This window comes from Typopeltis vanoorti, chromosome 22, assembly GCF_054136105.1.
Source record: "Typopeltis vanoorti isolate ZY-2024b chromosome 22, IOZ_Tvanoo_1.0, whole genome shotgun sequence".
Taxonomy (NCBI): domain Eukaryota; kingdom Metazoa; phylum Arthropoda; class Arachnida; order Uropygi; family Thelyphonidae; genus Typopeltis; species Typopeltis vanoorti.
Window position 1 is genome coordinate 36336599 of NC_143570.1, and position 24821 is coordinate 36361419.

Sequence of the window (24821 nt, forward strand, 5' to 3'; positions counted from 1 at the left end):
AAACATTTTATTTGGGGTACTAAATTTTGGTATGGAAATACTTTTTCGCAACTGAAAGAAACATTCGGCAGTCTCTGATACGTTCTCTAAATACTACAGATTTAATCATGCCAACAAGCATTTAAAAGCACTCATAGAGAGAGAGAGAGAGAGAGAGAGAAGATGACCAATGCTCAGTTTGGAACACTTCTCTTGTGTATCTGCATGTTTTGCATTATATAATTCATAACTTAAACCCCGAAAAGGTCCATCTTTTGGAGTTCAACTTGTCAATCATCTTATTATAATTGTAGGCGTAGCTTTCTGTGGTTTAGCAGTTCAAAAGAAAGATTCCAGTATTGTTTATTAAGATAAATAAAAATAAACAAACCCGACAAGTTTCGTATAGTTTGACTTACATCTTTAGGGGTTAAAGGTAACTAAAAGTTAAAACACACGAAATGAGAAATTACTCAAAATAGTTCATTCTATGCAGTTGTTCATTAAATTGAAAATCCGAATGTAGATTCAGTGCAATGCTAAGTTTGAACAATGGTGGATGCTGTCACGTTCTGTTGTTCACGTTCACTCTGTCCGAGGTCTGACTTAGGTATATTTTTTATCAATGCTGACCAAACTTGGTGTAGATTTAGGTCCTGGTTTTTGTTGCATTGCGTTGGAATTCTAAGCATATTTGCAGCTTCTTTAAATTTCCTTGTAAAACATTTTTTTTTTTTTTCAATATAAGACATGTCCGTTTTATGCCAGAGTACATTATGGCCGGTGGAAGTTGTGTGAGATGCTAGGCCTGATTTGTGCTCTCTCCTTTTTTGTACGTCATTTTGGTGTTCGTTCACGAATTTCCCCTGATCTTCCCGTCTGGCCTACGTATCAAATGCCACAGGAACAATGAATTTTTTATACACCTGATTTTTATTTATTTATTTATTATTATTTTGTAGTATCTTAACGACATTAAAATCCTAGTTTCGAGTATATTACAATAATTTTTGACCAACTATAATTTCAAAAATAAAATTATTGTTGTTACAAAAACTAGAGGGAGAAGTAGCCCAAGCCCTATAGACATGTTGGATAACATTGAAATAAAAAATTAACAGGACTGGTAAGGTATTTACATCGTAAATACCTTACCAGTCCTGTTAATTTTTTCAGAATAATATGTTCTCAGTTACTTGCTATGATTATATTTTTAGTATTGCATTTTTTCTTTATTTAATCCTATTTAATAATTTTTTTTATGCGTGTGCTCTCATAATTATTAAATGTTATACGTTGGAACAAGGGCACTTCCTAATACGGTAGTCCAAGCAAACTTTCCCACATTCTACACTGTAAAAACGGTACTTATATCTATATAATCATGCTCGTAATTTTCATAACTGTTGTATATGAAAATGTTGTAAAACAAAATTGAGTTATGATACTCAATTTTGTTTTTTCAACCTACTTGAGAACTTGCAACTGTTTAAAGGTACCGAAAAAGAAGTGTTGCAAAACTAACTGCTGTCTTTGCGTTTCGGTTCTGTAATCAATGAATGTTTTGTGTAAGCAATTGTAATAAAATAAAAAAAAAAGATTAACAAGAGGTGGCTTTTTTGCATGTTTGTGTGTGTGTGGAGAGAGAGAGAGAAATAGGAATGCAGGTTTATGGGCAAGCCTCATTGCACTAACTTTCATGCATTCCACTTCGACTCTCGCTCTCCTAGCCCTAAACGCCTCGTGCATACATTTCACCCCGAGGCAAACAAAATCCTGTTCCTTTGAACCGGCGGTTGGCTCGCGAGGAGGTGACGCGTTCCTCACCCTCTGCCCTCACGAACTTCTACGGACTGCAAGCTTGTAAGCAGAACTGCCTTAGTGACAAGAGAGCGTCAGTGCAGGCTTATCTTTGTCCCGAATAAATGTGGAGAAGACTTTTTTATTCTTAGGTGAATCAATCGACAAACAGGACGCGTATGTGGTATATCCCAGTGTGCTTTGAAAGGGAGGAACATAGACCCATTTTGGAACTTTAAATCCGCTGGACATTTACTTGTTAGTGGGCTGTTGAACTCTCAAGCACAATGCCTCACGCATTGTCGTCAAGGTACAGACTAAGGTAGGTTGCTTGTAAATTCCTATTGAGATTGCTTTTCCCTGTCACCTTTTGGCACACATTTCTGGTTTCCTGTTTGTATATATGCTAATAAAAAAAAATGCATTAACATATGCTACTTTCAATGCTAAATAACATGGTTTAGTCACTTAGTGCATGTTGTATTGTTTTGTTGATTCCATTTTTTCATAAAATAAATACGGAAGCTGCTACCTGCAATTCTCATCTTTTTCAAACTGTAAACTGGCTTCGAAATCAATTACAAATTACCAAAGATATATCGTGGAAGCAAATAACCTCCAAGCAAGCTAGTATAAAATATGACTACTGTAATTACCTTTATGAACATTTTTTAAAAGTTAATACTACTATAATGCACTTTGAAGCAAAGAAAACTATTTTTCGCATATATAAGTAACTTCAAAAATGTTTTGCGTATCTAAATAGCTTGAATTAATTGTATTTATGAGAACATATGGTACAATACGCTTTGACTTCATTCAGAAGGCTATGGTTGGCAGGCTAAAAACATACTACTTGAATGTGAGATGCCATTATTGTTGACTTTATATAGCTGGAAAAAGGTGTGGTGATTATCTCGGTATCGCCACTGTTTGGAGACTCCGGATGCTGGAAGGGAAGATCTTGTATATCATATTTACCTGTATGAAGATAACGTAGTTATATTTATTAGAAAATTCCATTTAGTGCTGAGACCTTTGACATTTTTAACTCCACAATTTAAGGGAAGTTTTAAAATTGTGTAGAAAAATCTAAATTACAAAAATAATTTAAAACATTTTTAATATATTCACGTATTTCTTATATAGGTTTTAAATAAATAAATATTATTAAAGGAAATTGTATATTTCTAAGGTACTATATACTAAAATCTTATACACCTTTTCTTTTTCTTTTTTTTCAATGAATAAAAGACTGTGGCGTGGCAGTAGCTTAGATTTATGTTTCCTTTATTCGAACAAAGTTACGAGGAAGTCATAAAAATGTTTTGGTTGCCTAAGAAATTCCCCATTCTCCCAACTCCTAAATGGGTGTGTGAGTAAATGATTCTCTGGAAGTTGCGCTGAGATTTGTTCTCTCACAGTTAGTTGCTGGCATTTGACAGTCCCAGGAAGTTATTTGAAACCCAAAGGAACTTTAGACCCCTATTTTTGTTAAGTTAATGTTAAATGTCTCCTTCACATCCGCTTCAGGGAAGGCTGTAACCGACAAACAGATTCCAGGAGGGTTTGCATCTGTGCTTTGTAAACAGAAACACTTTCCCTGATTTCTGTTTTAAATTAGCCCACTTTGATTATAATGCGTAAAGTTTGTGTGAAAAGAAATGAATTCAGATTATTCTCAAACATTAAAATGTATATATCTTTAATAGAATGACTCATGCTTTAGTGATTTTCTCCTTTAATTAATCATTATTAGGCCTACTTTACGTCAGTAGATGCAAATCATTACAATTTACCATTTAAGTCCTTCAAGGCAAACTTGTTTCGTTTTGGCTTACACACACTAAACCTTCTATCATGTAATTTAGAGTACTGGGCTGTTTTTAATGTCTACAAATGATGTTGCATGCTTCGTTCAGTATATTAAAAAAATCAACGTATTATGAATCACTTTTGTGTGCTGGAAGCGTAACTTGGGCGTGGTTTTAAAGAAATTCTAGAAACAGATATTAAAGTAATTTATCTTAAGCAAATTTTTTAGGATAAAAAGCGAAAAATCATAATGAGCTAAACGTTTTTACCGGCTTATCTTAGTGCTATTATTTCTCCAGTCTTTTGAGAGATTTGGTGTTGCTTCAATGAACCGAACGCTGTGTAGCGTTCCCCACAACATTTATTGGAGTAGAATTGATTTTCCTTTCATTCTTCTGTTCAAGTGGAACATCACGCTTCCTTGACCTTGACTGACTCATTGACAAAAACAGTAGACCACCCACATGTTGGCCATGTGTTTGACCGGTGCCTGGTTTCGGATAATAACGTTTACCAAGAGCACATTTTCGAAGTAAGTTTGTAATTAGAAACACACATCTACGTGTGCACACACCCTAATTGCTATTTTCTAAGCACATTTTATATTCCTTGTAATTCTATCCAGCTTTTAAAACCAAGAGTTTCGTTAAGCCTAACTTGGAATATCATCCAAATTTAGCCAGGAAAAGTAAATGCTCATAATTAAATTTGAATGCGCATAGTTTGTCAGAACAACAATAAAAACAACAGGAAGTTGTAGAATAATTTGGAACAGACTCTCATTAGATTTCGATGGAATAGATGAATAAATCACGTGATTTCAACTGCTAACTATCTCTATATAATCTATATGTAGCACGACCAAGATGGGAAGCTCATAAGGGCGTAAACATTCAACGGGTGGGAAGCCACTTTTGTGTGTGTGTGGGGGGGGGGGGGGCTGTGAGATTTCTATTTACATCTATGACAAATTTTCTTACTACACAGTAACTTAGGAGACGGTCAAAAAAGAAAATCATCTTCTATTTTAGAGGACGATACTTTATCAACTCATATTACTTGACTTGGTACCGTTTTTTCTTTTTTTTATGATGTACAACTATGGGCGTCCGCAGAAAATTTTCCAGAGGGTGCAAAGCTTGGAGACAAATAATTACATCAATAAATTTTCATTTAATTTTTTGTTTATTTTTTTACAAGTAGATTCAAGAGGAGGTGTTCCGTTTGTTCCTCTCTGCGGACGCTCATGTGGACAACATGTATCCAAATTGGCAGTAGGGGGAAGCAATGTTTGGCACATTTATTTCTGCGTTGACTTGGCACCAAATAGATGGGGGAGGGGAGGGGGAAGATGTCAGAATTACATCTCAGATGTATCATTATCATGACAATCAGAATTATGTCAGAGTGCGTGTTCATCGAAATCTGTGTCAGATGAAAGCTTCAAGCATATTACTTGACATACTTAAGAAACTAAGATGTAGAGAAATATGCTTCATATTTCTCTACATTAACGGATCACAATGCTAACAAAACAAATGAAAAACAATCAAGATTCAAGAAATATAAACTTTAAAGTATAGAATATTTCACTACAACTTTCATTATTCCATCCCATTTCAAATCAAAGACGTTCATTTTTACCACCAAGGTATTTGCCATTGAAGTCTCTCAAGAGAAATGTCTATTAAGCTATCATGAATGGAAATATTCTATTCAAGCGGTATTTACTTTTATTCCAATGCCGAAAGGGGTCTCCTGAAGTCCCATTTAACGCCGAGCTAGTGGCATATGGCGTTTGCAAACGACCCACATCCTGGTAAGCTTTTTTTTTTTTTTTTTTTTTTTTTTTTACGAAGAGGCCCCACACTTCCATATCGGGTAAGTTATCTAAAGCGGTTCTGCCGATGCAGACAGGTAGGTCGTTAGCTCGTGCTGCGCTGGCTAATCGAGTGCGGTAAAGCCACTTCACTAGTAAGACACTAGAATGGAGTACGTCATACGCATGAAACTCTTCTTTCTCTGTCGATGTCATGAAAGAGACATGGTGTGGTGAAAAAAAGTCATCTCATACCGCTGTTACATGGTAGCAGTGGAAGATGTATTGAAAGTCAAGCAAGCTAGTTTGAGTGATGGATGGTTTGGTTGGGATTGGATAATTATTTTATAATTATCTCAATAGTTACAGAAGAGTTGAAGAATATTTTAGTACCCTTGAGTTCTTTTATTGTTAGCTTATTAAAATCGAATTCTTGTTTACATTAACATCTGATTAATGTTAATTTTATCCTTATAGTTCTTATAAGGACTGGCTTAAAAGGGCGAAGCAAGAATGCTTTTCATCTTCCCCGTTATCTGTAGAGGACAGTGTAGGGATAAGGTGTTATTGAGCAATTAAAGCTCTGATCATAGCAGGAGGGCAACAGCAATAGCCGAGCCTCAGTTAGAACTTCTTTGGCTACAGCATTGCGATCCATTACCCTCCAAGGGTATTGGATTGAATGAATCAATCACCGTCACTCCCCAAATACTTTAGTTGTTCATGTTAATTTTTTATCTCTGAATTTCATTATGTGCAAGCGAATACTTTTTAATTTTGGGTGTAAGATGCTAATAACACTTTGAATTAAAAGGTTTTCTGGAGTTAGTAAGACTAGAACGAATTAATTCCTGCTTCTAGAGAAATAATAAAATTGAATATTAAAGATCCAACGTTATTTCAGAGCCAAATATTTGTAGTCATATGGCTCTTTCTTTAGTAATTATATATGCAATTGATATATTTATATATCATATAAATATGATATAATTGTATTTAGTAATTATATATGTTGAAAATGTTTATCTACATACTACTATATATTATTTTTATTTTTTTTTTTTGCAACTTTTACACGTTTCAAGAAAAAACTTATTTTTGAATTGATTTCTATTTTATTGTGATAATTTTATTGTAAATAAAATAAATAGATGGATAAATAATAAACTCATTTATACTCTTTTCCGCCTAGATAATTTCCTACACCATTTATGAATTTATATATGATGACTTAACTATCTAGCACGACACAATCTCCATTCGGCTTTCCTTGGAGGGTAATGGAGGGCAATGCTGTAGCCAATGAAGTTCTAACTGAGGCTTGGCTATTGCTGTTACCCTCCTGCCATGATCGGAGCTTTAATTTAATAGCTCAATAACATCTTATCCATACACTGTCCGCTACAGATAACGGGGAAGATGAAAAGCATTCTTGCTTCGCCTCTTTAAGCCAGTCCTTATAAGGAATCTCCTGTACCCGAAAACTGAGGGTAATTGATTCATCCAATACCCTTGGAGGGTAATGGATGGCAATGCTGTAGTCAATGAAATTCTAACTGAGACTCGGCTATTGCTGTTATTCTCCTGCCATAATCAGAGCTTTAATAGCTCAATAACACCTTATCCCTATACTGTCCACTACAGATAACGGGGAAGAAGAAAAGCATTCTTGCTTCGTCCCTTTAAGCCAGTCCTTATAAGGGCTCCTGCACCCAATATTTAAAAGACAAACCACCTAAGAGATCGTAAATTACAAACCTCGTTAATTGAATTTAAATTCTCATTTTAGAAACACAAAATGTAATTTCAGCATAAATTGCTTCAGTTACACAATCCTTTTATATTTATATTTTATTTTATGTCGAGAAAAGAAAATTCACTATTCTTAGTGAATTTTCTTTCTTGGTTTCCCCAAGCTCCACCACCCTCTATGGTGGTGGAGCTTGGGGCCACCAATATCTTTTTCATCTTTTCATTGTGTAACTGAAGCAATTGATGCTGAAATTACATTTTGTGTTTCTAAAATGAGAATTTAAATTCAGTTAACGAGGTTTGCAATTTACGACCTCTTAGGTAGTTTGTCTTTTAAATATTGGTGCAGGAGATTGTGTTTATCGTTATGTAGGAGAATGTTTATCCATATGTGAAACAACAAATTCAGGAGCTAATTTTATTGTTGTAAACAGTATTTGGGTTGAATTATCTTCATTAGTGACAGACGACCAAGGTAATGCTGCGCTTATAAAATGTCTTTGCCTCTTTGTAATTCGAATCCTGTTATTTTTCTGGGTTTTCCCAACAAAGATGGAATACGTGTAGTTTGAACAACGCGTGAAGATCTAACTATCGGATTTGCATTCATATCTATGATGTAAAAAAAAATAATACTTAATTAGTTAAACATAATTCCCATTTTGATTAAGATAAGAATCGTTTTTTGGATTTTTTTAAATTTATTATTATTTTTTAATCAGCCAGTTTGGCTCTCTCCATGTCCTTCATTGCCGTTTTAATTTTAACTGATTCCCAAGAGCGCTTTATCTGTTTTTCACTAAAGAAGCTGTCGCTCCAAGAAATAATGATGATGCATGATGAGATTCATTAATGGCCGTATCTTTTATCCCGTATTTTTTATTCAAATTCTCACTCATTCTGTATGCTTGCAGTTTAGCATAAACAGGATGTTCATTATAGTTTTCAAGCTGTTCAAACCTGCAAGTGTGTACTATTAATTATGACATTTTCCCCAACTTAACTAATTAATTTTCTTTTTCTCAAATAGACCGATCTATAATGCTGTGCTATACATTTTAGAAACGATTACAAAACTATCAACTATGCTAACATCTCGGCATTCATAAAGTCCTATTGAGAAGGAAAAATAGTAACAATATAGTTGACTTAACAATGCATTACTTGTGTGAAAAGATATCAGTAGTGGACCACACATTAAATTTCTGATATTCTCATTAGTGTCTCTAGACTGTCTTGTATTATGTTCGCTATGAGAAGATACGACAGCTTCGTATTTATGGTTTAAAATAGGTTGCGTTTATTTTCTTTAGGTAATCTTTCCACCTACATCCGGTTGTCCTTTATTTACAATATTCCGAGGAGAAAAAAATTGCATTTTAGAATACGTTTAATTAGTAAATAAATTGGCAATGATGTTAGTTTTTTTTTTTTACCAAAACAAAGCACTTTTTTGTAGGACCAACTTAAACAGGTTGGTCCTACAAACGAAAACAATGTTATTAATATGAAAAAGAACTCGTGAAATTTTGAAAATAATATAAAGAAAGAAGAGAGCCAAAGATTATTTTGAACTGGAGCTACGGACTGTAGCTCCAGTTCAAAATAACTGTAGTTTATAGTCGGTTTTATATTTTTATAATTTATGGTTTTATAGTAACTCAATGTTTTTTTACAGTGTTTTTTATTGGCTTTCTATGTTCTCTCACGCCTGAAAAAGTCGGCCACTCCAATGAAACATGTTGCATATTTTAATAAATTTCATTATTTATTCTAATTCTCGGATCTCAGTCAGTATATAAAAGCATGAACATATCCCAATTCCGAGTCAACGCTACAAGTCATATATATATATATATATGTAGAAATTTTTTTACCTTGGGTATAATAGACGTTAAAGATACCAAGCTATTTTAATTATAAACCTGGTTTTAACATGTTCATTGCCAATCACGCGATGTGAGTTCTCACCAAACGGCCGATCACGCGTTATCGCGTTGACGTCGCTAACTAAATCTTCTTATTGTGCTATCTTCTATTGAAGGTCAGCGACCATCTTGGCGAACAAACTGCGATCTTGTGTTAATCTGAGCAGTTGTGCACTGCTCTTTCCTGTCCACGTCTTGATGTTGTCAAACCATGATATTCTTTTTCTTCCTCTAGTTCCTTTGCCATCAATTCTTCCTACCAAAATAGTTTGTAGAAGTTGGTATTTGCTGTTTCTCATGATGTGTCCAAGATATGATGTTTTTCGTTTCTTGATTATTTGTACAAGATGTTTAGCTTTGCCAATGGATTTTAATACATCTTCATTGGTAATTTTTTCTGTCCATGATATCTTTAGCATTCTTCTGTATAGCCACATCTCAAAGGCTTCGATTTTCTTGATGGTTGTCGCCTTCAATGTCCACGTTTCAACTCCATAGAGCAGAATAGACCACACGTAGCATTTCAGCATTCGGCATCTGACTTCCATGTTTAGGTCTTTATTGCAGAATAGTGTTCTCATTTTCATGAAGGACTGCCGTGCAACTTCAATCCTTGTCTTTATATCTCTTTCTGGATCCCACCGTTCATTAAGCCAGCAACCAAGATATTTATATCTTGACACTTGATCAATATTTTTCCCATTGAGTGTCAGTTTCATTGATGAGGCTGGATGTTTGCTGATGATCATGTATTTTGTCTTGTTGATGTTTATATTTATTCCCATTCTTTGGCTTTCTATGTATACTCTGTCAACGAGTTTTTGGAGATCCATAATGTTATCTGCAATTAGCACGGTGTCATCTGCATATCGTAGGTTGTTAACAATCTTTCCATTTATTGTGATTCCCTCTGGACATTCTTCCAATGCTTTTTTAAAGATTACCTCTGCATATATGTTGAACAGGAGTGGTGAGAGCACACATCCTTGTCTCACTCCTCTTTTGATGTTAATATCACTGGTGGTAATGTTGTCTAATTGAACGGTAGCTGACTGATTCAATTCAGATTTGTTATTAGTCTTGTGTCTTGTTCGTCTAGCCTTATTTGTTGAAGGATTTCTATTAAGTTGGTGTGTCTGACTTTGTCGAATGCTTTTTCAAAATCTATGAAACACATAAAGACAGATTTCTGTTTTTCTATGCATTTTTGTATCAATATTTGGGTACAGAAAAGGGCCTCTCTAGTACCAAAACCATTCCGAAAGCCGAATTGTGTTTCACTTAGAGTTTCTTCACTTTTTCTATAAATGCGATTCTGAATTACTTTCAAAAATATTTTTAATGTTTGGCTCATTAGACTAATAAGTCTGAAGTCACCACAGGAATTCGCTTTGGGTTTCTTTGGGACAGTGATAAATGTAGATTTGAGCCAATCTGATGGAAATTCATCACTTTCATATATTTTATTAAATAGTTTTTCAAGAAGTTTGATGTTATCTGGTTCGATTAATTTTAAAAATTCTGTTTGCACACCATCTGGTCCACTGGCTTTTCCTGTTTTACTTGTTTGTATAGCATTCTCTATTTCGCATTTCATGATTGCTGGTCCTTGAATGTTATCTTTTATATTTATAGGCTTCTGTCTAGTATCATTGAAAAGTTCTGTTACATATTTTATCCAAATCTGTGCTTTATTCTCTTCTTCTAGAACTATTTTTCCATTTTCGTCTCTTAGAGACACTATTTGCTTTTTCCTCAGTTTTCCGGAAATTTCGTTGATTTTCTTATACAGATTGAAATTATCATGTTGTTTCTGAAGCAGTTCAATTTCAGTACATAAATTTTTCATCCAATTTTCCTTGGCTTCTTTTATTTTTTTCTTGATGATGTTATGTGTTTCTGTATACCTGGCTAGGTCTTTGTTTTTATACATTCTTCTTGTATCAATAAGAGAAAGAATCTCATCTGTCATCCATTCCTGTTGTTTTATATTATTCACATAACCTACTTCTTCAATACTTGTTGTTACGATGGCATTCTTTAAGCTATTCCAAAGAGATTCCACACTTTTATTTTCTTCTATGTTAATCTGTTGTAATCGCAGGTTAAGCTGTGTCTTGGCATTTTTATTTATGTTCGGGTCTTTCAGTTTTTCTACATCAATTTTCTTTTTCTTCTTTTGTGATTTTTTAGCTGATTTTAATCTAAGACGTATTTCTGCAACTATGGGATTGTGGTCTGATGAGATATCTGCTCCAGGATAAGTCTTTGCACTCTTTATACTACTGTGGAATCTTTTATTTATCAGTATATAATCAATTTGATTTCTGACAATATTATGTTGGTTATCTTGAGGCGATTTCCAAGTGTACAGTCTTCTGGGTGGAAGTTTAAACCAGGTATTTCCTATTGTTAGATCTTCTTCCTGACAGAATTGGACTAGGCGATCTCCTCTGTCATTTCTGGTGCCTAAGCCATGTTCGCCAACAATTTCTCCATCACCCCCTCTTCCCACTTTCGCATTGAAGTCACCCATCACTATGTTTATATCATGTTTCTTTGTTAGGTTTTTAATCTCTTTTAGGTGTTCATAAAACTCTTCAACATCTTCACTTTTGTCAGCTGTGGGTGCATAAGCTTGGATGATATTTATGTTAACGGGGTTTCCCTTAAGTTGTAACAGCATTATCCTTTCAGAAAATGGAATCCAATTTAGTACTGAGTTATTGATTTCTTCATCTACTATTACAGCTACACCATGTCGATGTTTGTTCTCATCATTCCCAGAGTAATACATTGTCATATTATCTTGTTGACACTTTCCAGATCCTGGCCATCTTGTCTCGCAAATTCCCAAAATCCGGATGCCCAGCCTCTTCATTTCTCTTGTGGCATTTCTTAATTTGCCAGCTTCATACTGAGTTCTGACATTCCAAGTTGCAATTTTAAAAGTGAACACCATTTTGAGCCCGGAGATTCTTCGCACCCCTGTCCCATTTAAGGGACGCCGGGAACTTGGGGCCAATTGTAAGGGTTTGCTCGCCATGGTGGTTGTTCTGGAGATAAGGTAGAGCAGTAGTTTCTCCATTTGCTTTCTGCTCCGCAGTATTACAGACGTACACAATATAATCATATTGCCATCTGCAAATCTCTGATCACAAGCTTTTCCGTCATCATTTGGCTTCAACCTTGTGTCAGTACTGACAATGCTGCTTCCCAATGTCAGGGGCGGTGACCCCAGTAGGTACTTATTTAATGGCGGCACTACTCGCCATGTCGCCGAGTTGTCATTGGGCTTTGTGAGGTTTTAAGTGAGGTTTTAAGTTTTAAGCTAACTAAATAAAAAAATTAAAAAAATTTAACCACCACACGAAATTCCAATTTTCAGCTTGGCAATGAACGATATCGCGCGATCACGCGAAGCGAGTTCTCACCAAACGGCCGATCACGCGTTATGGCTAACTAAATAAAAATATATAAAAAATTTGGCCACCACACGAAATTCCAATTTTCAGCTTGGCAATGAAAGTGTTAATCCATTTCCCACATAAGTCAAGTTTGCGCCTGCAAGTAGTACAAGTCTGGGTGACCCGCACGTAGTGCAAGTCTTAGGCAACTCGTGGTAAAGGTGGAATAAGCTCTGATCACTATTCTTGATATTTACCCTTAATGCAAGGCACATCTCCTTGAGGAGATGTAAGATGCCATGCATTAAAGGCAACGGACCACCACCCAGACCGGTTTCGACCCCTATTGAGGTCTTATCAGTGGGAGCCAGGCTTAGAAATACCAAGGTTTAAATAATACAGAGCTTATAAATATTTTACCAAAACAAGTTACCATAAGGGGCTTTGACCTTATTAAATAAAAATCTCAGGATGAGAGATAGATGTAGAAAGTATTTTGCCTTGCGTATAATATACGTTAAAGACACCAAGCTATTTTAAATATAAACCTAGTTTTAATCCATTTCAGACTTGCACTACTTGCAGGGGCAAACTTGACTTACTTGTCCTTACTTCGGAAATGGATTAAAACCAGGTTTATACGTAGGCTGTTCAATAAGTAATAATACTATATTTATACAGAAAACAGATTACCTTTAATCGTCAGTATTTACATGGTCTTTTACGAAGTAACTACCGTGAGACTCGAATTTGTCCCAACATTGGGTCCTCTTCTTAAACACATGTGAGAGTCCGTTTTTTGAGAGTTCTTTCAAAACCGTCTCCGCAGCTTTTACACATGCTTTGTTGCTTTCGAAATGGCGGCCTCTTAGTGGTTTCCTGAGCTGAGGAAACAGCCAGAAATCGCACGGTGCGAGATCATGACTGTATGGAGGGTGTGGTAGGATATCTGTGTTGTTCTTCTGCAAAACGTCCACTACACAACCAGCAATATGTGGCATTATCGTGGTGCAATAAGAAGCCATTCTTCAGCAATGGACGCTTCCTTTTGACGTGCTTGATGATAATCGCTGCTGTGTTGATCATTGTCTGTGTGATGGACGTTGAAGGTCTTCCCTCACGTTCAAGATTTTCCACATTTTGCCTTCCTTCCTTAAAAGCTTTATGCCAGCGAAAAACACTTGCCCTCGACATTGCTTGGAAAGCTTCGCGTATCATGTTAAAAGTGTCCGATGCCGATTTTTGCAAACGCACACAAAATTTAATCGCATAACGTTGTTCCAAGGACGCTTCCATTTCGAAGACTGGTCGCACCTCGTAGGCGCGCCGATGAGCACTTGCGTTTAGTCAGGTGATACTCTGGCACATCAGCCCGTATACGCCATCTATCAACCTCTTTTTGTTAATACATACAGCAACATTTCTTTATTCCACAGGAATTAATATTGTGATGAGTGGTTTCGCCACAGTAAAATTAGTCATTACTTATTGAACAGCCCACGTATTTGGTATCTTTAACATATAATATATATATATATATTATTATTTTTTTTGAGCAGTAAATCTCATTTTCCTTGCCAGTAGAATCGAATCTTCTAAGAGAATAAAAAGTGTAAGTTTGACTCATTCAGATTCAGATTTCCAGCAACATTGGGGAAATATTCCTATATAACTTATAATTTAATGCTTGCGTATACCACCAGCTTGAATAATAATAATATTCTTAATTTTATTATAGTCCTTATAAGGACTGGCTTAAAGGGCCGAAGCAAGAATGCTTTTCATCTTCCCCGTTATCTGTAGAGGACAGTGTAGAGATCAGAGCTTCAATAGGGGACTATTGAAGCTCTGATCATGTCATGGCAGGAGGGTAACAGCAATATCCGAGCCTCAGTTAGAACTTCATTAGCTACAGCATTGCCATCCATTACCCTCCAACGGTATTGGATTGAATGAATCAATCAATCACCGCATCTCACGGTCGATTGATCATTCTCCTCTTAATTTTATTCTTAAAGTTCTTAAAAGAACTAGGAGATGGACTGAGTCCTTGACTCTTTATCCCGTCATCTGAATGAAGTAAATCTGTATGGATGGAGTGTTGTTGAGCTAAAAAGCTCTAGTCATGGCTAGGTAACGGCAATAGCCAAGCCTCAGTTAAAACTTCATTGGCTACAGCATCGCCATTTGTTACCTTGGAAGTCCTGATTAGTAAGTAAAGGGTAAAATCTCAAAAAATCGGACGATCTCTAGGCCACTCCATAGTGGGCGAAAGACCGTCCATGTCTCAGCGTTGGTTCCACTCATTGACGGCCGCCCCGTCCAAGCACCCCGACGGGCTCCCCGTTTAAGCAGAACCGCTCAGCGTTGGTTCCACTCAGTGTCGGCCGCCCTATCCTAGCACCCCGATGGGCTCCCCGACTCCTGAGCAGAACCGCTCAAATTCCGAGGAAAATAATTCACCGACAAGAACCCCTCAGCGGGCCCTGCCCGAGAACACATTCCCCGGAGACTCAAGGTGCTCCCTTAAGGCAAAAACCCTAAGGGAGCGAACTCAAAAACTCACACCCAGGATAACAGCAACAGCCGAACCTCAGTTTACTTCCTCGGTTCAGCATTGCTATTTGTTACCTTGGAAGTCCTGATTAGTAAGTAAAGGGTAAAATCTCAAAAAATCGGACGATCTCTAGGCCACTCCATAGTGGGCGAAAGACCGTCCATGTCTCAGCGTTGGTTCCACTCATTGACGGCCGCCCCGTCCAAGCACCCCGACGGGCTCCCCGTTTAAGCAGAACCGCTCAGCGTTGGTTCCACTCAGTGTCGGCCGCCCCGTTCAAGCACCCCAACGGGCTCCCCGACTCCTGAGCAGAACCGCTCAAATTCCGAGGAAAATAATTCACCGACAAGAACCCCTCAGCGGGCCCTGCCGGAGAACACCTTCCCCGGAGACTCAATGTGCTCCCTTAAGGCAAAAACCCTAAGGGAGCTAACTCAAAAACTCACACCCAGGATAACAGCAACAGCCGAACCTCAGTTTACTTCCTCGGTTCAGCATTGCTATTTGTTACCTTGGAAGTCCTGATTAGTAAGTAAAGGGTAAAATCTCAAAAAATCGGACGATCTCTAGGCCACTCCATAGTGGGCGAAAGACCGTCCATGTCTCAGCGTTGGTTCCACTCATTGACGGCCGCCCCGTCCAAGCACCCCGACGGGCTCCCCGTTTAAGCAGAACCGCTCAGCGTTGGTTCCACTCAGTGTCGGCCGCCCCATCCTAGCACCCCGATGGGCTCCCCGACTCCTGAGCAGAACCGCTCAAATTCCGAGGAAAATAATTCACCGACAAGAACAGCTTGTCGGTGAATTATTCATCGCTGAACCGACAAGAACAGCTTGTCGGAACAGCTTCCAAGGTAACTTCCAAGTTACCTTGGATGTCCTGATTAGTAAGTAAAGGGTAAAATCTCAAAAAATCGGACGATCTCTAGGCCACTCCATAGTGGGCGAAAGACCGTCCATGTCTCAGCGTTGGTTCCACTCATTGACGGCCGCCCCGTCCAAGCACCCCGACGGGCTCCCCGTTTAAGCAGAACCGCTCAGCGTTGGTTCCACTCAGTGTCGGCCGCCCCATCCTAGCACCCCGATGGGCTCCCCGACTCCTGAGCAGAACCGCTCAAATTCCGAGGAAAATAATTCACCGACAAGAACAGCTTGTCGGTGAATTATTCATCGCTGAACCGACAAGAACAGCTTGTCGGAACAGCTTCCAAGGTAACTTCCAAGTTACCTTGGAAGTTTTAACAAAGATGATATTTAAATTTTTAACAAGATGATAACTATTACTTATTAGAAAAATTAACAGGTGTAGAATGCTAAAACTATGAAACTTAACGAAAATTAAAGATTTTTGAATATAATTAAAATATTTTATTAAATATATTAAAATAAAGAATGTTATATAGTTACAATATCTAGATATTTGTACAAAATATTGTCAGAAACGCAAGCATTAAAAGAACCCACGCACTCAAATTTGACTGAGACACCGAATATTAAATTACAAGTGAGTTCGAGACTATTTTCTAATAATAAAATGGTCGCAAAACAATGACAAATAGGCACGTTTCACAACGACACCAGTACACACTCGGAACAGATGCTAAAAATAACTTTATTCTTAAAGTTCTTAAAAGAACTGGCCGATGGACAGTCCTTGACTCTTTATCCCGTCATCTGAATGAAGAAAATCTGTGTGGATGGGGTGTTATTGAGCTAAAAAGCTCTAGTCATGGCTGGATAACGGCAATATCCGAGCCTCAGTTAAAACTTCATTGGCTACAGCATTGCCATTATGTTATACATCATAAAGTGATGATAAAAGATATTAATATCATTATAAAATGTGTATTTAATTTAACTAATATAACAGTACGAAACCAGTATATTAAAATATATAATCATTATTATCAAATTAATTTATATTTACAATCTTATTGTTAAGCAATTAAATAATTTTATTCAATTTTAAAATTAATTTATTTTATTTAATTTTACACTTATTTTTTTTATCATGTAACACAGAATGATGATTATAGTTTATTCATTTTTCACATTCATTTTTAAAACACAATCATAAATAACACTTTTTATTTTTTGCAGAAGATTTTTAATATTTTTACGGAAATATTTAATACTATACACAAGAAGTTTAATGCTCTTATTCATATTCATCATTTGATTCATTAAAGTTTAAAAGTGCTTTGTAGAGCTTAAAATTATTAATATGTACAAGGTGTATGATATAACGTACAATTGAAAATGCAATATACAAGAGCGTGTGATAGGGAGAAAAAAATATAGCTAAAAACGAAAAGAAAGGAAAGCAGAGAAGTAAAGGGTATAAAAAGTGAAATGGAAATCACGTGTGCAGGTAATTTATATTATTGTTTATAGATGTCATGATGTAACTTATAACTTACGTTATGCATAAAATAAGTGAAGAAAGAAAAGAAAATAAGAGAGAGAGAGGAAGAGATAGATAGATAGAGAGAGAGAGAGAGAGAGAGAGGCGAAAAGATAGAAGAAAAATGCATATAAAATACTATAATGGCAACATTAAATAAAAGAATCGAAAGATTGATGGCAAACTTAAAATTAACTAGTCACATAAAACAAAATCACGACACAACATAAACAAAAGAAAGTGTGCATGTTCAGGATTAAAATTAGTTATTGTCATCAAAGTTATAGTAATTAAGGATAAAGACGATGCGGTGTAGGACAAAGTAGAGGATATATAGTATATTATGGTGATATTGAGATGACGCATATTTCGGAGTTATAATCCCACCATATTTGAAGTTTTATGAAGACAGCGGAATTAATCTTTACTGTTTGTTTTCGTGGATATCATAAATGATGCTTCTTAGTTAATCTCCTAAGTAGTTGACCTTGTGTAGTCTGTTTTGCGGGATGTGCGAATTGTGTTAGTACAACTTCTATAGTTCGTGTCTGGCAGTTGTTTAGGTATTTTAGGTTATTTGGCAGCTCGCTGAACACTGTGGATATGGGATGCTCTCACAGTTGCACCGTAAAGCTACGTTGTGTAGAGAGGTTACGTGGTATTTATCTCTCTTGTTTTCATCAGCATTATCGAAGTAACTATTTAATATGATTACACAGTCTAAGGTTCGACTGAGTTAGAATTTTATATGTAACTAGTAAACAATTGGTCAGTGATTCCTCTATACACTGCTTGGAAAGAAGTTAACGGACACCATAATGTGAAGAACAAACAGCCACGACGTCCACCTTAATGAGATGTAGGACCTCCTTTTGCTGCGATGACTGCAGAACTCCTATAGAGTATACTTTCTACAAGAGTACGATAGCGATCAATGGGAATTTTGGACCATTCTTCCTGTAGGCATGTAATGAGATCGTAGACTGCTGTGGGAAGGGCGTCCCTTGGCTTCACCCGACGCTCCAGTTCATCCAACAGATGTCCAATAGGGTTGAGATAAGGGCTCTGTGAAGGTCAGTCAAGTATAGCTACGTTCATGTTCACAAACCACGCAATTACAGCATCAGCCTTATGACACGGTGCACTGTCTTGCTGAACGAGACAACAGTAAGTTCCGTACAAACTCCACAAAGTAGGAAGCATTGTCCAGAATGTTCGGATATTTCACGGAGTTCAATGTTCGTGGAGCTGCAAACAGAGGTCCGAAGCCAAACGAGAAAAAACAAGACCATACCATCGCACCGTCAATTCCGAATTTCATAGTCGCGAACGTCTCTTAGCCCTCAGCTAAGAGACGTTCGCGCATCCGCCACACCCGTCCATCTGCTTGGTAGAGGATATAGTGTGATTCGCGGCTCCATAACACCGCTTTCCGATCTTCCATCCCACGCTCTTTACACCACTGAACACGACGCTGCATGTTTGGTTCGGGTAATGCTGGACTTGCATATTACGGTCCTACCGTGGAAGCCCATGTTGTGAGCCTCAGTTCTGAAAGTTTTTGTTCGGATTCGTGTTCCAGACGATGTCCGGAACTTCGAATTCAATGTATCTGCGACGATTGGCGACCGACACGTTGAATGGCAGTTCAATGGTAGTTTCCTTTTTCATTCCAGTTCAGCAATTCATTTACATCTTCAGTAGAAACATCTAACGTCAACCGATTTGCTATATCAATAACTACAGTTATTGTTGCCCTTTTCCTAAACAACAATCAAAACCCTCAAAATCTTCAGGTTACTGCGAGAATTTTCAAGTATCCTTCCGGTTGTATTGGGAGACTTCATTCTAGACCTCTTTAATGGTTTTATAGCATCTAAAGTGTGATGAAATTTCGCCACATCTCTTAGATTTCTGGTCTATATTCCGGATGGGACACATCGACTGCCTTTATCTGGAAGAAAAAGATTTTTATTATTTTTTTAAATGCAAAGATGTGTACAATATTTTGTGAACGCAAAATATAGTTATTGGATAAAAAAATACACCATGTTGATTTATGCCTGGTGACTTGAAAGATAATGTAACTATATTTTTTAACAAATGATAAGACACACTGTGGTAATTATTGAAGTAATTATTGCTGTCTATTGCGAGAGGATATTTGCATGCATTCCTGCTAATTGATTGTTTCTTCTTGCCCCCCCCCTCCCCAAAAAATTAAAATCTTTTCCTGAATAATAGTGCCGTTCCAGGCTTTTCTCATGGAATAATCGGTATGATTCTCATTTTATATCAACTGCAGGCGAAATGTCGTGAACGAAATCGTCCACTTCTCGTGACCTTTGTTGATTTAACAAAAGCCTTTGACTCTGCCAACCGGAAGCTCTTGTGGATGGTTGTCCAAAATTCATTTTTGTTCTGAGATTGCTACATGGCAACAAGTTCGCAAGTGCCATTGATAGAAAATCCTTCAGGAATTGAAATAACCTATACGATAAAGATATACCTAAAATATCACTTGTAGAATTGCATTATTGTCTATAATACTCATCTTTTTATTATTCGGAAACAGAACGTCAAATAATTTTAGACATTTTCTAAGAAGAAAAACCTCAACAATGAATGTAGCCACTTGACCGTAGTGTAAAATAACATAAAAGATACAAATGCTTCATTAATTTGCTTCAACTGATTCAGTTGACGCAAGTCCCAAAATCCGCATCCCAATATCATCATCATCTTCATTGAAGGATGGTCAAAGAATGAAGGCAGAACAAAAGAAACGTTTCGAAGATAACCGAAAGGCAAATTTGAAGTAATGTAACACTGAAATAAATAATTATGAAGCTCTAAATCGATAGGAATGCAAAATGGCAATATCTTTATATTTTTATACTTTAGCACACCAGTGAGATTTGCAGACCAGTTTCTATAGTGTAATAAATTATAATACTAATAATAACAAAACATTTTTGAATAACATAAAAACGTGACGTTTCCGCACAGTTAATGCCAGGTAGTAAGTAGCTTCGATTTGGCACAACTTGCAAACAGTTGCTTGCTAATTTACTTAGCAGAGCGTGCTCGCAATATGGATTTGTTTCGTTTTTACTTCCTCTCATCTTCCTTTTACCTTGAGTTGTCGAGAGTTAATTAATCATCGGACCTCAAGCCGTTCACAGGATACGGTGGTCAGCCCTACGCCCCGGCATATCCTATGTCCGTAATGTTGAGTTCTCAACGCGGTTTGCCTACTTTGCGGGATGAAAAACCCCAGGATAAACTGGGGGAAAAACCCTGCTGTCCACGCCCAAGACCGGCTAACTTGGCTATGGCTGAGGAAGATCCTTCAGCTCCTCACGTCACCGATGGGAATCGAACCTAGGACACTCTTTCCCCAGGCGGTTGCGAAACGCACAGCCACTGGGTTAACTTTTTTTTTTTTTTTTTTTTGGGCTAACCGCGCCGACTCGTTTTTACTTGAGTATGGCAAGTATGTCAATTCACCTGCGGCAGAGGTTAGCAATCTTACAAGGAAGAAGTCGTTTTATCGTATTTTTCTAACCGAAATATTTCAGCTACAACATACGAAAGGAATGCACGAATTCATATCTTCTTTCTCTCCTCACGTCCATCCCCTCCCCCTACACAACACACACACACACACACACACACACACACACACACACACACACACACACACACACACACACACACACACACACACACACACACACACACACACACACACACACACACACACAGAGAGAGAAAGAGAGTTACTATAAACTGAGGAAAGAAATAATACAGCACTAAAACTTTGCTATTCGTGGATAATATTTTGTATGTTTTTTTTTCTGGATTGCTGCTTTGGTTATTTGCAGTTGCATGCGAGAGTTCCCACTTTAACCCAAGCACAATGAAACATCCTCAATGCGCATGCACAGAGTTAGTTAACTTTACTTTTAGTTTTATGATATTTCGACAAATCAAGTGGCTGCTGAAAGAGGTTGAGAAGCAGCGAATGGAATAAGAAAATGAACGAATAAAGAAATAAGTATAGTGTTTTTAAGTAACAAACTGTAGTCTCTCGGTGGCAGATAACTTTTATTCCTTAGCGAAACATCACCGATTTGCTACAAGCACATATACATTACTCAGGTCTTGTATCCTCTCCCAAGAAAGTTCATTTGGAATCCCCCCCACCCCTTAATCTTCTCTGCTTCGTAATGGTTTTGCCTCATTCTGTTGCATTTATTTTCTGTCTTTATCTCTTTTTTTTGATAATAATTCAGAGCAATTTCAATATTTGTTTTTGTTGCTTGATTTTCTGCTGTCCAAAGACATTCTGGTATTCGCTGGCGAACTGGCTGACAGAGAGGAAGATTTGGACTGGTTCGAGGATGTCATTTATCAATGGGATGTTCGGTGCTTGAGGTTATTATACAATGTACATTAGTTGCAGCGTCTTTCTCTCTCTGACATTTCCTCATAAATACCATTTACTTTAAACAGCTATGTAAGTTAATTTTTCAATTTGCTGAATCTACAAGCAGTAATATGAAACTTTACTTTATAAACTTACAAGTATTGTAAATTACAAGGTTTAAATAATCGTAGTACTTTGAAAAGTAGTTTTTATACGATACGACAAAATTAGTGCATACCACGTTTTGTAAATTTTCAATCATAATATTAAATTTTAAGCATTTTACAAAATATTTTAAATATGCTAGGCGTAATAATATGTAAATATTACACCCATATTTAAATTTCAGATTTCAGATATTACAAAACTAAACAAGATTTCAAAAACCGAACTTAACTAAAACGTTGTTTTATCCTTATATTTCGCAATTTGTATAATTATATATGAATTGATGTATGGTGTTAGATGCCTACAGTATATATTATAACAAATTCATACAATATTTTTGTACCTTGGACAAATTAAGAATTATCATTTTTATTTTTATTAACTTTTATATATTTTTTATATTTCTAATTTCTACATGGAACTTTTTCAAGCCACTTCAGGCCACCACGGGACAGCTAGACTCACACCAGGCAAATGAAATTCATCTTCCACCTAAATTGTCACTGAGGTATATTCGTTCAAATTACAAAAAAAAAAAAAAAAAAAAAAAAAAAAAAAAAAAAAGAATTACCGTAATTAAAGAACAAAGTACAACTGTGTGTGATGCAGTTATATCAAAGAAAAGCCACGAACTTTGAATTTGAAATCCAGTTATAATAAAGAGTTCAGAGAAGACTACGTCACCATTCAGTAATAAAATATTCAGCAATTTGAATTCGTTTTTAATGGAATTTGTTTTGATAACATCATTATGATTTATAAAAAAAATTAAAAAAATTTAATTTATATAAAAATTTTAAAAATATCTCTCTAGTTTTTAAAACTATTAATATTATTAAAAGATTCTTATTTACACCTTTTACTTTTATATAAATTAGTTTTATAAAAGAGAAACGAAATTATATTGTATCATATATATATCATATATTTGTAACAATGCTTTAGTTTGGTTATATTTTGTTATATCAATTTATTTCCTTACATTTTTGTTAATTACTAGCTGTTCCTTCTAAAAGTAATTAATTCCTTACTAGGATCGAAATAAAATATACTGATATCTTTTTCCTATTTTCCTAAATCGATCTAAAGGTATACTAAATTAGCAAATTGAAATCATCACCTCACCAAAAGAAATGGAGGGGGGGGGGGAAGAACGTTAGAATGCCAGGTAAATATTTAATAGAGTTATGTGAACTTGATGGATTGCTTACAGCACGGCGGCGGTCACTGAACTACTGCTGGCTCTAGGCCAGTGATCTTTAGATAATTTACCTTAAATATTAACTGCTCAGATGCTTTTGCTAGAAGAGTACTTCAGCAATTCTCAGATTTCACCCTTAATAAATTAAAAATTATAGTGGAAATTATTAGTATTGTCTAGAACTTCGGAAACTTTCAGGAATTTTCAATGTTTTACTTCTTCAAGTAAGAGAGAAATTATCAAAATGGAATCAGAGCTATGCTTCTTTTGTTATTATACGCTATATTGTAAAAATTTAATATATTTCACGTTTGAATTTTTTTCTAACTTATATGAAAAAATATTTATAATTTTATTATTTGATTTAGTTTAATTAATTTACATTTTTTTTTTAATTTTGTTTTAAAAACGTAAAACCTCTTAAACACCTTTTATTTTTTATAATAAAGTGAATTGAATAAAACCCAAAGTTGTTCGTCACATATCGAAATTTCGCTGCGTAATTTTGGTGTAGATTTAATTACTGGCTTAAGTTTTGTTCTGATGATAGAGGTCGAGCCTCCTGTTTCTTCGCTGGGGCTGTTGCATGCAGTTTTTACTATTCTATGCTGCAACCTATTTCATATCCAGGTGTGGTATCATAGTGACATCACCCGAATATAGGGTTGGCTTCATGTGATTAGTCTTCTGCTCAAACTCCTCTGAGAATGATCAATCTCCCACTGTACCACGAGTAATTAACTCCATGATTCCTCTAGTTTTTTTCAGAGAGATAAAAAATCCTCAGTGGTATACATGCTAGTGGTTTTCCTGGTCCAGATGATATTTCCCCAATTATGCTCAAAATGTGTGCTTCAATATTAACAGTTATCTTATATTGCTCATACTGATTGTCATGCCCGTGTGTTGTCTATCCTATGATAAGGGGGAAATCTTATGCCCAACCCATCCCTGGGAGAACATTCTAATCAAACTCACCCCAGTATCTTCAAGATCAATCTCACTAAAATTAAACGAATGTATATCTTGACTAGCTTATGTGTAAATCTGGTCCTGGGAATATAAATCGTGACAGAGGAGAGCAGTCAGGACTAGTAGCACAGAATTGTACTTGTGAATAAAATTTAGGACGAATTCAGGCAAAACCCATTAACCACAATAAAAAATGGATGAGCCATTAAGCTCTCATCCAATTGGCTTTACCAGTCCAGCATGGATTCTATCGCTCTCGTTTTGCTGAGGATCTCCTGACTGATCTTTCCCAACTTTGGGCAAGCCACGGAGGTATTGAAGGACTTAAGTATTGGAGGACTTAAGTAGTTCATTTTGACATTGTTAGGATATTTGACAGAGCATTGCATCCAGGCCTGCTTAGGGGATTACCAGCTTGTGATCTGCCATTTGCGATTCGATCGCTAGTTTCCCCCCTCTGATTGTTCACCGAGTGTCATGGTCAACTCAAATGCCTATAGTCCAGCGGTTCTCAACCTTTTCAAAGCGGAGGACTCGTATTGGTTTCCTCTCTTCGAATTTCTCTATTTGTGTTCTCGGTACCATGCC

The 24821-nt window shown here is 36.4% G+C and overlaps 1 protein-coding gene across 1 annotated transcript in view; it reads left to right on the top strand.

The window, feature by feature from the left end:
• The first annotated feature begins 1940 nt into the window (after positions 1 to 1940).
• LOC150094310 (uncharacterized) overlaps positions 1941 to 24821 on the top strand; it is a 125628-nt gene continuing 102747 nt past the window's right edge. The window contains exon 1 of the mRNA XM_090412143.1: positions 1941 to 2101. The gene's annotated coding sequence lies outside the window, so the exon portion shown is untranslated. The remainder of the gene's footprint in view (positions 2102 to 24821) is intronic.